This window comes from Stegodyphus dumicola, chromosome X1, assembly GCF_044657685.1.
Source record: "Stegodyphus dumicola isolate Sdum_Otavi_A_Nest chromosome X1, ASM4465768v1".
In the NCBI taxonomy this organism is placed as follows: Eukaryota; Metazoa; Arthropoda; class Arachnida; order Araneae; family Eresidae; genus Stegodyphus; species Stegodyphus dumicola.
In genome coordinates this window covers 191,281,846-191,297,761 of record NC_140780.1, presented here as the reverse complement: position 1 = coordinate 191,297,761, position 15,916 = coordinate 191,281,846, and the positions used below count along the sequence as shown (strand labels likewise).

Sequence of the window (15,916 nt, the reverse complement as noted above, 5' to 3'; positions counted from 1 at the left end):
ACAAAACAACCAGCTGATTTTAGTGGAGTTTTAATGAACAGAAAAGAGAGATGGGTGCACTTTTTGTGAATCATTAATACAAAAACTAGACTAAAATGCATTAATTTTCACCAGAATTCATTCTGGTTTTCCATTCTACTCTGTAACAAGAAATTTTAAAATTGAATAGAGTCATCATTTCTTATTCAAATTTACTTTACACTCACATTGCTTTCTGTTTTACTAATTTATGGGGAAACTGTAGTCATTTATTTATAAACTAGACAAGAGCATTTCTAAATGCTCTACCAAAATATTGGGATAAAAATATACAAATTCATCCATCCACTTCCTCTTCCTTGAACTTGATATTCTATCATTGCCTGCCCAAGATGATCCCAAAAGGCCTGGTGAAGGGGAGGATAAGAAATACACTTTATTTTTCTGTAATTGAACTTAACAGCAGACTATGTACAACTAAATCAATGATAGTTTCTATTAATTGAACAGTACACGCTTAGTTTGCAATATCTATCACTGAAAGTTTAACACAGTAACTATCATATGAAATTATAAGGGAAAACTTATCTACTACAAGCAGTTGCACAAATGAAAATTTTATAAACATTTTTGGTCACTGATTTGATAATTTTGTGAAAACAGAATAAGATCATCACATTTACATAGCATATCCAGGGTAAGAAAGTTTTAATGTTAAATAACAAACCAGAAATCGTTCTTAATTAGAATTTTACTAAAAGAGCTGTTAATTCATTTGAACATATGTGCCATAATAGAAACTGCACATAAACAAAACATTGATGTTGTTATATTTTTTACATTTTTAAATTACGTTTATGGCAAAATGACTTAAATCCATTCTAATGTCTAGTAATGATCACACAAGGAATGAAAAAAATTAGGTGAAACACTGCCTTCCCCAGGAAGTGAACAAATTCAAATGTCTCTTTCTCCCTAATAATCTGAAGATAAATTTTTCCAACATACCGCATTTTTACACTCCAATACCAAATTCCAATTTTCACATTTTAGTGTTTTGATAAATTTACTAGACCGAAGGAGCATTAGCTTAGAAGGATTATTAATTTCAGTTTGGCATTTTGTGTCAATTCTCTTTCTATTTGGATGCACTTTTCAAACTGGTGCCTCCAAATATTATTGCTGTTTGTTATATTTAAAGAAATTAAATAATGAAGAATCTGCATAAATGTATGTATGTTTCTCACCCTATGACAAAACAATGGTACCTAGAGCCATCAAATTTTGAATAATGCAAGCTTCCATCAAATATGCCCTAATTTATTATCAAGCTGGAAGCCCTAATTTGGAATTTGTTTTATTATCAATTTCATATTTTGTAACACTTTAATGAATTTTGGATTAACAAACTCAATGATTTCAAAACGGGCAATGGCAACACTGTATGGAGGAAAAAAACATTTTTATCTCCAGTGAGCAAGACTGTGTATCGGAAATTCCAGATATGCTCATGACAAAAGTATTTTGCGATATTGCTGTTGAATTGAATTTTATGGTTTAAGAGCAGAAAGGTAACACACAAAACATTATATAAATGCCCCTTTGGAGTACTGTAAAATATGAAAGCTTTCAGATTAAAAAAATAAACAAATAAATAAAGCTTTCAGATTTTATTTATTTTTTAATTATATTACATTAGGTCTAATAAGACAAAGTGTGCACATGTTCCATGTAATAGGATAGAATGCTTTCCATACAGGATTTTTATGCTTTCAAACAGACGAGGTTATTTTTATATGATGGTGATGAAATTTGCTTCTAATTTACATATTACACTGTTCTTTTAAACATTTTCTTCTCTTTCACTAATGATATTGAAATCATTCTCTCAATCTGAAGGTTGTGAAAATAAACAACAAAGTAAATCACTGTACAAAATAAATAACAAATGTTATGAAATATAGCACTCAATCAAATCACCTGTAAAGTATAGGCAGTCATATTATCATTAAAAAAGTTTAGATTACTTAAAAAACATATTATTAACTACCTACATCCACAATAAAATGACAAATATTTGTTACACACTCTAACACTGATAAGCTTAAGTTTACATATATGTCCATAATAGGAATTTATAACAATTTCATAATAGTTCAAACTTCTACATTTCTATTATTCACATTTTTCATAAAATATTCCAGAAGCAACTATTGATTAACATTTAAAAGCTGTGATTTTACATTCAGTAACATTTTGCATCTATAACATGAATCACAATTGTTTTTAAAAAAATGGTATCATAAAGCCATTAAAAGTGAAATCATTTACATTTTCCACTCTTGCATTATTCATATAAAGCACTGATTGGCAGATCTATTAAACATTTACTTTTGATGTTTAGTGTTAGTAACATGTGTATCATCTATCATATGTTGTATTATGCAAAACATTCCTTAGATTAAGTTTTATATTTGCAACCTGACTGTACAAAAAAACTTAATTCTAAGATTTATGAATTAATTATCTGGTCTACATCTAGATGTACCAAGAGTGCTCTTTGGGTATTTTTTCAAAAATTATTTTGACCCCTTGACAATCAGTGATTGCGCCCTAAAACCACCAATTTTCGAATTTTTTTCCCCCTCTTCTTTCCAAAAACTTTGAATGAAAACTTGCTTATCTTTTACTTATCAGTACTTATCTTTTACTTCTAAATAACACAAAATGACTGCAAAACCATGCATTTTTTAGGTCTTAGTATTTCAAATCTGATGCCTTTTAAAATTCGTCTTCAATGAGACAAAATAACTTGACACATTATTATTTCTATCATAAACAATAAAAGTATAGTAATTATTAAACTGCATATAAAAACAACCTGTGTATATTTATGGCATTTGGTTTGGCACTCATCTCGACCACCGAGTCAGGCTCACGCCCTGACAGCACTGCTCTTCAAAATGATGTTTGCTACTTTCAAATAGGAATATTTATTTTTACCTGGATGTAGATAAGGGTCTCTGAAACCACACAGTTGTTTTATTACTAAACAATACATGCACTTGCCCAGTGAAAATGTCTTTCATTTCCAAAGATTTTTCTCTGACCTCAACATGCTTACTTCCTATGCTAGTACTGTCATTCATACATTATTTTGGGTGTTTAAAATATAGTATAAATATATTTTGTTATAATTAAAAATAGAAATCGCAAAAAAGTTTTATTTAAATTTTAAATATTTTTAAGAATTTGGGGATTAAGTGCAAATAAAATAAATATGAGTGGGAAACAAAGGATCTGTATCAAAGCCAAAAAGACCATGCCCCCCATTAACATAAAAAAACACAAACTTCATATGCCAGATGAAAAGTAACTAAAGTATACTGGACATATGCAGGTAAAATGCAAATTTTGGCAGTGCACATTTTGTAGCACAAGGGAGAAACTTCATAGAACAAAGATACATGTGCAAAACATGCAATGCTGGTTTATATATGTACTAACAAAACATGCTTTGAACACTTTCATGAAAAACTTTATTCTTTGGAGGAAAAAAAAAAAAAAAATTATCCTTACTTTATTCACTCTTTTTTTTTTATCCATTTATCCGAATGTTCTAATTATGTACACTCTTATGTTTTCACTGCTATAGAAAAATCACATACATGTTTATTCTTTTATTTGACAATTTACTTTGTAAAATAATATAAAAAATTTACATATAATGCAATTCTTAAATACAGTTTTTTTAAATTCATAAATTTCATCATTTATTGGAAATTTGTACGGAAAAAGATAAGTTTTTTTCCCTACTACCTTTGTAAGTTTCAAAGTTCTAGATGCATGCTGGTTTCATAGTGTAACCACCACATACATATCAATGGGCAAGAGTAGATTTCTTTTAATTCATATATTATTTGTCTCTAGGATCATAATATTCAATTTCTAGAGTTCTTAGTTAAAACATTATGAAAATAATATTGCGTGCATTGAAGGGTTAAGCCTATGATTAAACCACCAAATTATAAACACATAAATGTCAAAATATCTTGTGAAACTGAAAACTATGGAAAAAAATCTATGCAACCAGTCAGTTTCCACTGCCAAGATATGAAGATACTTCCTTTTTTTACATCTATTAGTTTAAAATTCATTCTTAAATTCTACCTGATTAAAATACTACATAAAAACATGCATACCATAAATGAGCTAAGAAATGCTATTTAAAAATAACATTTTTGTCATCCCAATGGCAGCACCAGCCATCATAGGCCACTACTAAGGCTGGAAGTGCTCTTACAAAGAGATAGACAATCTAGAACCATGCCTTCTCCGGAATTCGAACGCGGGCCCTTCAGTATGGCAGTCAAAGTCACTAATCACTTTCTTGTGCAGGCGGCACTAAAAAAATAGCATTTATTATCCCAATTTATGCCATACAAAGAAGAATCTAAAGGGCAATAATACCATTAGAACTAATCAGTGTATCATTAATAAAGTGACAAATAATCAATACCTTGAAGTATACAAATAACTATTACAACATGACAAAATTTGAATTTAAAATGCGTCAAAATTCCTCTCCAGTTTTTAAGTGATACTTTGTAAATCAGTATTTTAACCTTAATAGTTAAGGTCAAAATTCTGTGAACCGATAGAATTTAATAATTCATTATTCATAGAAATTATCCTTAATATTCTTTTAAGACAAAATACATTAAATATTTTTGTTGAAAATCATAAGGGTGAAATATATGACATTCTTCAGGTAAATAAAATGCTGCATTAAGTAAAATATGCATTTCAAGACTCATTTTTGGATCCTGGCTTTCTGTACCATATCACATTTTCACACTAAAAATACTGAAAATTAAACAAAGAAATAGACTGGTGTGCATCTGAAATTTGTACGCCATATAAATCTATCAACTGCATGAGCATGCTTCGACAAACCTTACGAAACACACCAAGGCAGCAGCATTCGGGCATATGTAGCCTTCTAGGTCTGTAAATATAACCTGTTAACAATACAATAACCTCTCCAACACAACACATCTGCTATATCAGCCACGCATCCTCCTGCAGCCTTGGAGTAAAATTTCTCATGGTAACAATCATGACTTTACGCTTACATCTTGGAAACTAATGATCCGATTTCAACGCAGTTTGCTGCATTGGACTGCAAGTGTGTGCCCCATCATTTTAATATAAATTTTATGTCTATATCTCAATTAGGGTGCAATTTTCCATGAAACTGGAGGTGCGCCCCATGATTGAACTTGCGCCCTAATTGAGGTACAGACATAAAACTTATATCAAAATGATGGGGCACGAAAATGCTATTGAATGCAGCAAGTTGCATCAAAATCGGACAATCGGTTCCCAAGATATTTATGTTTAAATGCTTTTCTCACCAAGAAAATAATTTTGTGTACATTTACTTGAATATCTCGAGAACTAATAATCCAAGTTCAATGCAATTTGTTGCATTCAATTGCAAATGTGTGCCTGTTTATTTTTCATATAAGTTTTATGTCTGTATCTCAATTAAGGTGCAATTTCCCATGAAGTAGACAGATCAAATTGCTAAAATTCATGGATATTCCACATAAACATGAAGGGAAGTAATAAAAGTAGCCACAATCAGTCCTGTGTAAGTGACTTTGCAGTAAGTAATGTCACCAGACAACATAAAATTAATCTTGTAAACAATTCAAAGAAGATGCACTGGAAGGAAGAAAACAGCAAAACATTCCAAATATTTTCTGAAGTATCCCTAACATGCTGGGCTTTGATATCAACTTTGTTATCTGAAAGCACTGTTTGTTTAAAAGGCAATGGGTGAAGCAGTTGTTTCATTTTGTAGCCACCTTTAACTAAGAAATCAGCTTTCAAGTTTACTGTATACAGCAGCTTAGAAATCTACTGGAAAGCAATCTCCCAATCACAAGAGATTACTTAACTGACGAGAGTTGTCACTACCTTCAACTTAAGATGAGTCAATGATTGCATGGGAAGTATTAATCAAAACTGCAGCCTGATAAAAAGAATAGCCTTTTAAAAGTTTCTAATTAATAGATTTTGAAATCTGTATTTACAAGCCTCAATTTAAGCTTCAAAATTTAGTGTATTAAAACGTACAGAACAGACCTTAAGAAGTACATAACCAGTAATATCCTCCTCAAAGTAAAAATGAAGTCAATCTTTACTTGGGTAAAAAGTAAAAATGACTTCTAAGGAATGAGCTTATTAATATTTGCACAGAGAATGAGCAAATGTTAGCTGCAGTTAAAGTACAATTTTCAAACTGGTTACTTGCACATTTATAATTTAAATAATGTTTAAATATAATTAACTCTTAATAATAACAGTTCATTAGTTAAACAAGTTTCCTTTTTTTTTTTTTTTTTTTTTTTTTTTTTACTTTATTACTTGATAAGATAGAAAATTAAGTATGCTTGAGACTACGATGCAAGAAGAAATGTGTTTAATATTGTTAAGTTAAATGTACATTTCTTTGGGGATTTTTGGGATAGTATTATTACCAATAAATGTACACACAATTCCAAAGCATTTTGTCAATTATCTCTTAAGTTATAAATGATTTAAATCAATGAAAACACAGCACTAGAAAAAAATTGCATTGAAATTTTAGTTTAATATTTCATTAAATGCAGATGACATATATAAAAAAAAAATTTCCTATGTGCTCTGATAATGTCAATACGAAATCTGCAAAGTAGATTTATTAATATATAAGCATTTTGGAACTGATATTTAAGAATTTTTAACACAAAACTCAATGGTCTGCTTCTTTGTATTTTAGGCACACTGATATTAATTAACCCATTAAATGTGAGCTTATACAAATACACCTAAATTATATCAGGTTACTTAAAAAAACATTCTGTCAAATAGCTAAAATTTAGAATTAACTGATTTCTTGCTTAAATTATACATATATGTGAATGATTTACATATTAATAAAAATCAATCTAAGCTGAATGGAAAGTAAGAAGCAGCAATTCATTTCAAATGCACTGCAGCTATTTGACAACGACCTCTCCATCTTAATCTATGAAATTACTGACTATACCCTGCACTGAAGAAGTTGCCACAGGAAGATTATACATGTTCCTGCCACATTCTGTATGACATGTGAGCAAGAAAACTCAGAAGTAGTTTGAGAATTAATTTTTGGCCATGTTATTCCTGATATGTGGCCTTCAAATTTCCAACTGCAATTCTTTTGACAACTATGGATGGGTATCAATAGTAAGAAATAAAGGTAAGCTAAAAAGAATCTGTTAGGCATTTTAAGATTCATCTTAAAATCTTAGATTTAAAGTTATAAAATGTGCACTTATGGGGTTAGAGTAGATTTAAGGATGCCCCTTGGATTATCGCTAAGTAGTTGTTTCATTTATCGCCAAGTTGTTGTTTCATTATGGTAACCTGAGTAGTGACGATACCAACAGTACGGAGGATACTTTTGACTCTTATTTTTCTGAATTTATGTGGCGATGCCAGTATACACATTCTATTTCAGATAATTTTAGGAACTTTCTGGATGCTGTTAAGGAATTTTGTTTGACTGACGACACAGAAATTCATCAATAAGGTAAGTGGATATTTCCTTCGTGTAGTGCTAAGATGAATTTCCTTTTTTGTGTTATTTCATTGTTTGATTTAAAATGTAGTTTATTGATATTATATATTTTTTGATGGCTCCTCCTTTGACTTTTTAAGTGAATATAAATCTATGTATACATGGACAAAGTCAAGGGCGTGCACAATGCAGAGTTTGTGCAATTCTCTGATATTTTTTTAAGTGAAAATAGGTTAATGTGTACATGGACCTATTAATGTGTACATGGATACCGAGTTTGAGCAATTCTTTGACTTTTTTGGATTTGTGTAACAGCGATTTTTGTATACTACAAAATTAGTATACATGTACTGCCAAAAATCTCCAATTTTCACCAAGTGGCACCCATAAATATATTTTTACCCACTGACTGCTTTTGAGGTCATCAGATTAGTTGGAAAAATTCCATCTTTGTCTAATTTGTCTGTTTTGGGAAATTTTGATAAATATAATTTTTTAAGTTAGGGCTTGTATTTTCTAATTATACGCCCCTTTACCAAAAATGTGTGAAAAATATTCATGGGGCAAAACAAATGTTGCAAAAATAGTTACATGTCAACCCACAATGTTACCAAAAGTATTTATATGGAAACCCAGACATGCATGTAGCACATGTCTATTTTGTCTGGTGTGCAGTGCCAAAGCCAAAATAGTACAAGTGCCAAGTTTGTGCCATATCTAATTTTTTTAAGTGAAAATAGATCACGGTGTATATGGAGAGAACAATAGTGTAAAAAGAAGGGTTTCTAAAAAAAAGTGTTTTATTACTGGTGTTTCTTGCCTTTTTAATTTTATTGATTAACTGCCCTTGTATGGAACTCTTAGTTAACTCTATTTTCAAAATTTGCCTTTCACATATTAACTTCATATAATATTAGTCACAAACAAATTTGCCACTTTTCAGTAAATTAGAAAGCACCTATTTTTCTTCAATGTATTTTTCACATCCATTCTGCTTGCCCAATCTGTAATGATAGATAGATCCACACTTAGACTGACACAGGAAGTACACAGGTATGCATTTCCTGTGTCAATGCTATGTCTTATCAATTACTACTACTTTTCAGCTAGAGACAGTAATAAGATAATCATAATGTATTAAAATACACTAGGAAATACGGGTACAGTAGACTTTACCCCTTGTATTATGGCGAAGTTGTTGTTTGATTTATCGCCAAGTTGTTGTTTCATTTATGGTAGCCTGAGTAGTTGAAAGTTATGGAAACCCTATTGTGACGTAATCGGGTGCATGGTTCTGGGAAATTTTGAATCATGGGATGTTTTGTAAGCGTTTTTGTGGTGTGTGTTAAAACCGTTTAGATGGATTTGAATAGGTTTGTAGGAAGAAAGGTTCAGATGGTCACTATGTGAAGCGTTCGATCAGAAAGACTACCTGGTTTGAAAAAAGTCATTTGAGTATGATTGATATTTTGATTTTTACGTGGCTCTGGGTGTACAAAGTGGCCTCGAAAATCATGGTAAGTGAATATTTGCTTTTGGTAGTGCTTAAATGTATAACATGTTTTTCCTTTTTTATGTTATTTTATTGTTTGGTTTAAAATGCATTATATTGAGATTATGTATTTTTTGTTTGCCTATATTGTAGAATTTGGTGCTCCTTTGACTTTTTAAGTAAAAATATATCAATGTATACATGGACAAAGTAAAGGGAGTGCACAATGCAAGTTTGTGCAATTCTGGGATTTTTTTTTTTTTTTAAGTGAAAATAGGTCAACGTGTACATGGATAAAGTTAAAAGAGTGTGCAATGCCATTTTTGTGCAATTCAGGGATTTTTTTTAAGTGAAAATAGGTCGACGTGTACATGGATAAAGTCAAAGGAGTGCGCAATGCCATTTTTGTGCAATTCGAGGTTTTTTTTTTTAAGTGAAAATAAGTCGATACCGAGTTTGTGCAATTGTTTGTCTTGTTATTTTGGCTTTGTGTAGCGGCGATTTTTGGCGCAAAAATCGCCGCTTCGCAAGCCAAAATAACAAGTCGAAGAATTGCACAAAATCGGTATCCATGTACCACCAAAAATCGCCAATGGGTACCCTAAACTATACTTTTACTGGAAATACCAAGGAATTCAAGCACTTCACTCCATATATGTGAGTAATAATGTCATGAACACTGATGTTTGCTCTCATTCTTTTATGCTTCCCTCTAAAGCAATTTGTTATTTCATTTCACTATCATTCACGCCATTGTTTACCTCACTTTGGCTTGTATTTATGTTATACTTTTGGACATAAAAGGCATCCTTGCTGTTTACTAAAGTTCCATTTATAGTTCATTGCTTACATTCTCATCATGGGTCATAAAAATATTCAGAACTTCCTTTAAAACATTAAGATTATTTAAATGTCAGACATGCTGTCATTTAATTAGATCTGCATCCAAAAAAATATAACAGGAAAATCAAAACAATCTAGGAAATAGCGTAGAACTGCACACAAAAGCATTTCAGAGGTGTTTTGCTAAAATCACAGCTGGTACAAAAACACTGCTAAAAAATAGACATTATGATAACACACATAGCAAAATGGAATGAAATAAGACACATAGCATAACGGAATGCACGAAATCTGCTACTTCATCATATCTATTTTAAAATGATAAACTACAGTAAACAGAGAACAAGGCAAGTTAAGTGCAATGTAAGCAATGAAGAATTAAATTAAAAAATATCTCATATTTAATTCTTCTGTCAATTTCACTATCATCTTGGAAAAAAAGTCAAATTATTAAAAATTGTAGTGCTAATAACTTACCACTACTTTAATGCAGAATTTCAGAAAATGTATGACATGTGCTTGAATACAAGTTGCAAAGTACAAAACAGCTCTCTTTCAGCCATTTTTATTGGTGAAACTGAATAGCAGCAAATGAATCTCGTGCTCTAATAAATATAAAAACAAGCCTTTTATGAATACTATACATCAGTATATATTAGCATAATAAACAAATATTGATAAATATTCTTAGCATTTGATGGGTGTAGACTAAGATCATTTAATGTCATTTCTCACCATTTTTTAACTTCATATCATTAGGAAAATTCAAACTTATCAACTGCCATACATATAAATAGAGCATTCATTTTTCTAGTAGTTGAAAGATTATTAGGTACAACTCTGATATACGCCCTAATTTCATCAAATGTGGCGATATGTGTTCTGCGCTGGTTTTTGGCACGATTGCGTGTTGTATGGCAACCCTGTTGACGTTGAAAAGTCTTTCGCTGGAGTTCATTGGTTCCCGTCATGCTTTGTGTCTGAGAAGCTAGGGGGAAAAGATTTAATGGTGAAAGTTGTTGAATTGAAGTTCGGCATAAGGAAATATCGTCGTGGTCATCCTGTTGAGGGGCAATGGGTATTTGGAGGTGTGGAAAGAAGGTATGGGAGATTATTTTTAGTGGTTGTGCGTGATAGAAGTAGGGATTTGTGATTATTTGTTATTTTATTTATTTGTGAACCATAGTATGAATTTTCTGGATAGTGTGTCTGGCTGTCATATAAATACGATACTAGTGATTACGTGGCGGCATGTTAAAGGCGGTATGAAATTGGTATATCTGCTCTTCGAAAAAGCATTAATGGTAAGTGCATTTTATTTTATTCTTGTTCTTATTTTGTAGAATATAATGTTCATTGTTTTTTTTAGTATGAATTTCTGTCGTTATTGTTGTTTTTTTGAATTGTTTGAAATTTATTTTAGTTATTTTGTTGATTAGTGCGTACCATCTGAATTGTGCAATTCGTAGATGTTTTTTAAAGTTGAAACAGAACGCTGTGTACATGGTATTCTTTGAAATTTATTGTTGTTATGTTAATTTATTAAAGTGAGGTGCGCGTAGTTCGTAAATTCGTTTGTTGCCTAAATTGTGCAATTCGTAGATGTTTTTTTAAGTTGAAACAGGATGCTGTGTACATGGTATTCTTTGAAATTTATTGTTATGTTAATTTATTAAAGCGAGGTGTGCGTAGTTTGTAAATTCGTTCGTTGCCTAGACTGTGCCATTCGTAGATGTTTTTTTTAAATTAAAACATATCGCTATGTACATGGACACTTGTAAAATAATTTTGGTTAGAAACTTCACGGTTTTGCTATCTAAATTTTTTGTTTTTGTTTCGGATTTTTAGCTTAAATTGTGTGTTCAAAACGTGGTTTTTGCATTCGCGAAAACCGTGTTTTTGGAGACATTTTAGGCTTAAAGTTCGAAATGTAGACAAAAAATTTAGATAGCAATATGGCAGCGTGGAGTTTCTTGCCAAAAATATTTGGCGCCTTGAGGGCGCATATCAGAGTAGTTCCGATTATTAATTAAAGACTGGTACACAGGTAATTTATCGGACAAAGTATTCCTATTTATTTTCTTTGGAAGCGAAGTCTTTTAAAAGCAACCTAAAAAAAATAATTTTTATTCCATAACAGTAATTAACAAACCAATAGTAATTAACAAACAGAATGACACCTTCTACAACAATCAAATCCACTTTAGCTCCTGATGAATTACAATTAAAACTGTTATTTAAAAAATGTTATCAAATGGCATTAATATCTACCATAATACTTATCAAACCTCATTTCTAAATTTACTGGCCCCAATAGCAGCCGAGCAGTTAAGATTGTTGAATGCTGGTAGTTCAAATCCAAATAAAGAAGTGGGCTACATAATAGGTTTTCCCCATGCAAGATATGAATATGAGCCATCTCTCTTGGAATATCCTACAGGAAGGCATCCGGTTGATCTTTGGATTATGGTAACTTGGCGATTTTTTGGCAAAAATTTGGTGACCAACTCTACTACAGCAACCCTCTATTTTTTTTTTCCGCCGCCATTTTGTCTTCACGAAGTAAAGACTTTTTTGATGTTTCTTTTCCTTTTATTTACTGAACACTTTTTCCAACAATCTACTAGCCGAATTACATTTATGCTAGAAATTTTATGTAACAAAACTGCTTAATCATGACAAATATTAACTGCAAAATTGGGAAAAAGTTCACAATTGCAAACTCCTTGCGCGTTTTTCAGAATAGCACATACACATAAACCATTTACACGTCAACTTATTTTTACTTAAAAAAAACCTCCCAGAATTGCACAAAAATGGCATTGCACACACTCTTAACTTTATCCATCTACACTGCTATTTTCTCATAAATTAAAAAAATTTGCACAAAAATGCAAAAAAATTCTGTGAATCTTTAAACTTGGTAAAAAGCACATATATGAAATTACCTGATCGCGAAAAAGTATATACCCTTTCCAAGGATGAACATTTCCACGTATAAAATAAATAAAATATCCAAAAACTTTTACCTCTAAATTATCTATTATATTATAAACGTCACCAACGAATTCATACCGCAAACATTACAAATACTTAGTGTCAAATATTTAAATTATTTCCATACACGTTTACTTCAACTGAAACGTATACCAAATTCCTACAAACATAAAATTCACAAAATAACTATCATTTAATCAAAATATCACTAAACCATGTACACGTTGACTTATGTTTACTTAAAAAAAATACCAGAATTGCACAAAAATGGCATTGCGCACACTCTTCACTATATCCATGTACACTGCTTTTTTCTCATAAATTAGAAAAATTTCACGAAAATGCATGAAAATACTCAACGTATTCTACTCAAACGTATTCCAAAATACTACAAACATATAACTCACAAAATCACGATCATTAAATTAAAATATAATTAAATTAAAAAACACTACTTAAAATATAAATAAGCACATACATTAAATTAATAAAAATTAGATTACAATCCTAATTACTTTAAACTAAATCATTGCTAATAACAATTTTCCAATAATATCATATTAATTTATTTACTCCTTACATTTAGAACAATGCATAAAAATAATATCCTCAAATGATTAAAAATACTAACTTACCGAATCTTCATTACGTGGCACGCACACTTCCACTATTTCACACAACACACAATGAAGCTTAATACAAAATAATATAGTACTACAGTTTTCCAAATTCCCCCCCTTTTCCGATTAAAGAACTGTAATTTGTCCATCAATGTCACATGACATAGCTCATGATCTCTCATTTCCCTCACACAAAATAATGCGTAATCGGAACTAAGTACTTCTCACATTATTACCAAAGTCCTAGGTAGTAACCTTTATCGCCTCCAAAATGTCGGCAAACTACCAGTTACCATATTCCAAAGATCAGCCAGGCATCCCTTTCCTTAGAAAATAACCTTTGTGTGCTTTTCCATACTTAAATAACCTAACCTTAATGCTACTATTTAAGACACACCCTTTTTAATGCTATAAAACCTGATAAAAATTATGAAATAACTTATATACTTTTACAAAGATTAAAAAAATACTGAAGGTAACAATGGTCTGTATTGAATTTAAGTAAGAGACAGTTTAACTTTGATATATTACTTTCGCTATCACTTTTGCAGTACTAAAAGCTAACATACACAATAGCTAAGCTAAAAAGATACAGATCTTTTACAGTTGTTCTTAGAATTAGTCATTACATTAAAACAGTTAAATCAAGGTATGTAATATGCATAATAATTTAGATACAACTTAGACCTAGACAAATTTAATACTCAAATTTTGGTAGTCAAATCGTTCTTTTATTTTTTTGGGGGCCATGTACGAACATTCAACTCTAATAATGACCTTCACTTAGTTTATAATTTTTATGCTTGCAGATAAAATATCACTTAACATCGAGGCGGTGTTTAAGCTGCTTATCAACTCTTCAGTAAACTACCTGCAAAAACATGAAAATTCGTAAGAATTCAAAAAACGAAAATTTATCAATTAAAATATTACGTTAAAAATGCACAATGCATGCAAGAAAATTAATTTATATGTCTCCTAGTTATCTTCCATATCGTTTTTCCTTAGTCTTAGTACAATGACAGAAATGGTTAAGTTTAATACAATATTCCAAAGTTATAATCACTACGAACCAAAATAATCAATTAATCATTTCTCATCAGAACTCAAAAAGATAACGAACAAGAATACTGAAATTCAAACAAAAACAGCTACATATGACGGTCTTGTTGTAAACAATTTTTTACACTTCAGTTCGACATCTAGTTTTTGTGAAATGTATAAAAGTTTTTAATGCAAAAATCGCAATACGTTTTATAATTATGTGCTTACATAACAAATCCAAATTTCGTCTAACTCCGAGAAAGAAAATTAAACTCGCCGGCTCTTAAATGAACCTAACACAGCGTATAACCCAAGGAGGTTAGAATAGAAGGAGGGAAGGTTCAACTCAAACGGTGAAGCTTGGCGGCCATCTTCCTGTTATCACCATGACTTGTGCAAGGAAGTCTGTCATTGCAACATTTTTTTCTTTTCTTTTTGAAGCATGTCAGCTTGTATTGCATATTAATGCACAAATAGATTCTCGAAAAATATTCCGGGCATTATTTTTCACACGTAAGTATTAATTTTCTTTTTTTATGTAATATGACAACTATGTCAAAAATATCACAATGTTATGTAGTTTTCTTTCCAGATGTGAAAAAAAAGGACTTAAAATAGGTTATTTAATATAACTATAATCAAAATTATTTAATATAACTATAATCAAAATATATTAAATACATTTTAATGTTTCTGTTTATAGCTGGTATCTTCGTTCCTTAAGACACTATATGCTATATGGTAGGATTTAAATTGTATAATTTGAACGTTTTAGTAAATTCGTTTTATAACTTTCATGAAAAGTAAGAAATCAGTTGTTACTATTTTTATTAATTGTAAAGGTGTTAAATAAAGCAATGCTTTTCTTTATATATTAATTATTATTCATTTTTTTAAGTTAAGATAAACTGTTCTGTTGTTAAAAATTTTTTGTATAAACTTACAAATTTCTGCGCAGTGTAGTGATAAAATTAAGTAAAATTTTTACACAATTGAACATGTGGAAAGATGTATCCAAAAACTTATATAGGTGTATTTCTGTAATTCATCTTAATTAAAGGCAGTTTCTTTGAGATTAATAAATATGAAATGCGCATAAACTGAAATCAATGAATTCACATAAATCTGTTTTATTTTATTAAGATTTATTTTCTAACCTAAGCAAATTCGTGAAATATGCAGAAACATCATTTTTTAAAGGCTTTAATGTTATGCGCATGCATTTAGATTTCGAACTATTTCTTAATAATTTGCTGTACATAGTAAATTATGGATATCATCTTTATTACTTTAAAACAAAAATTCAACAATAGCGAGGGATTTCATTAT

At 30.4% G+C, this 15,916-nt stretch overlaps 1 long non-coding RNA gene across 4 annotated transcripts in view; it reads right to left on the bottom strand.

Moving 5' to 3' along the window:
- LOC118198199 (uncharacterized) overlaps nt 1–14,931 on the bottom strand; it is a 43,028-nt gene extending 28,097 nt beyond the window's left edge. For 2 of the 4 annotated variants that reach the window (XR_015038493.1, XR_015038495.1), the window contains exons 1-3: nt 14,617–14,752; nt 10,404–10,531; nt 4,182–4,383 (exon numbers count right to left, since the gene is read on the bottom strand). This is a non-coding gene — a long non-coding RNA (uncharacterized LOC118198199). The other 2 variants (XR_015038496.1, XR_015038494.1) reach the window with 2 other exon arrangements.
- Nucleotides 14,932–15,916: the final 985 nt, after the last annotated feature.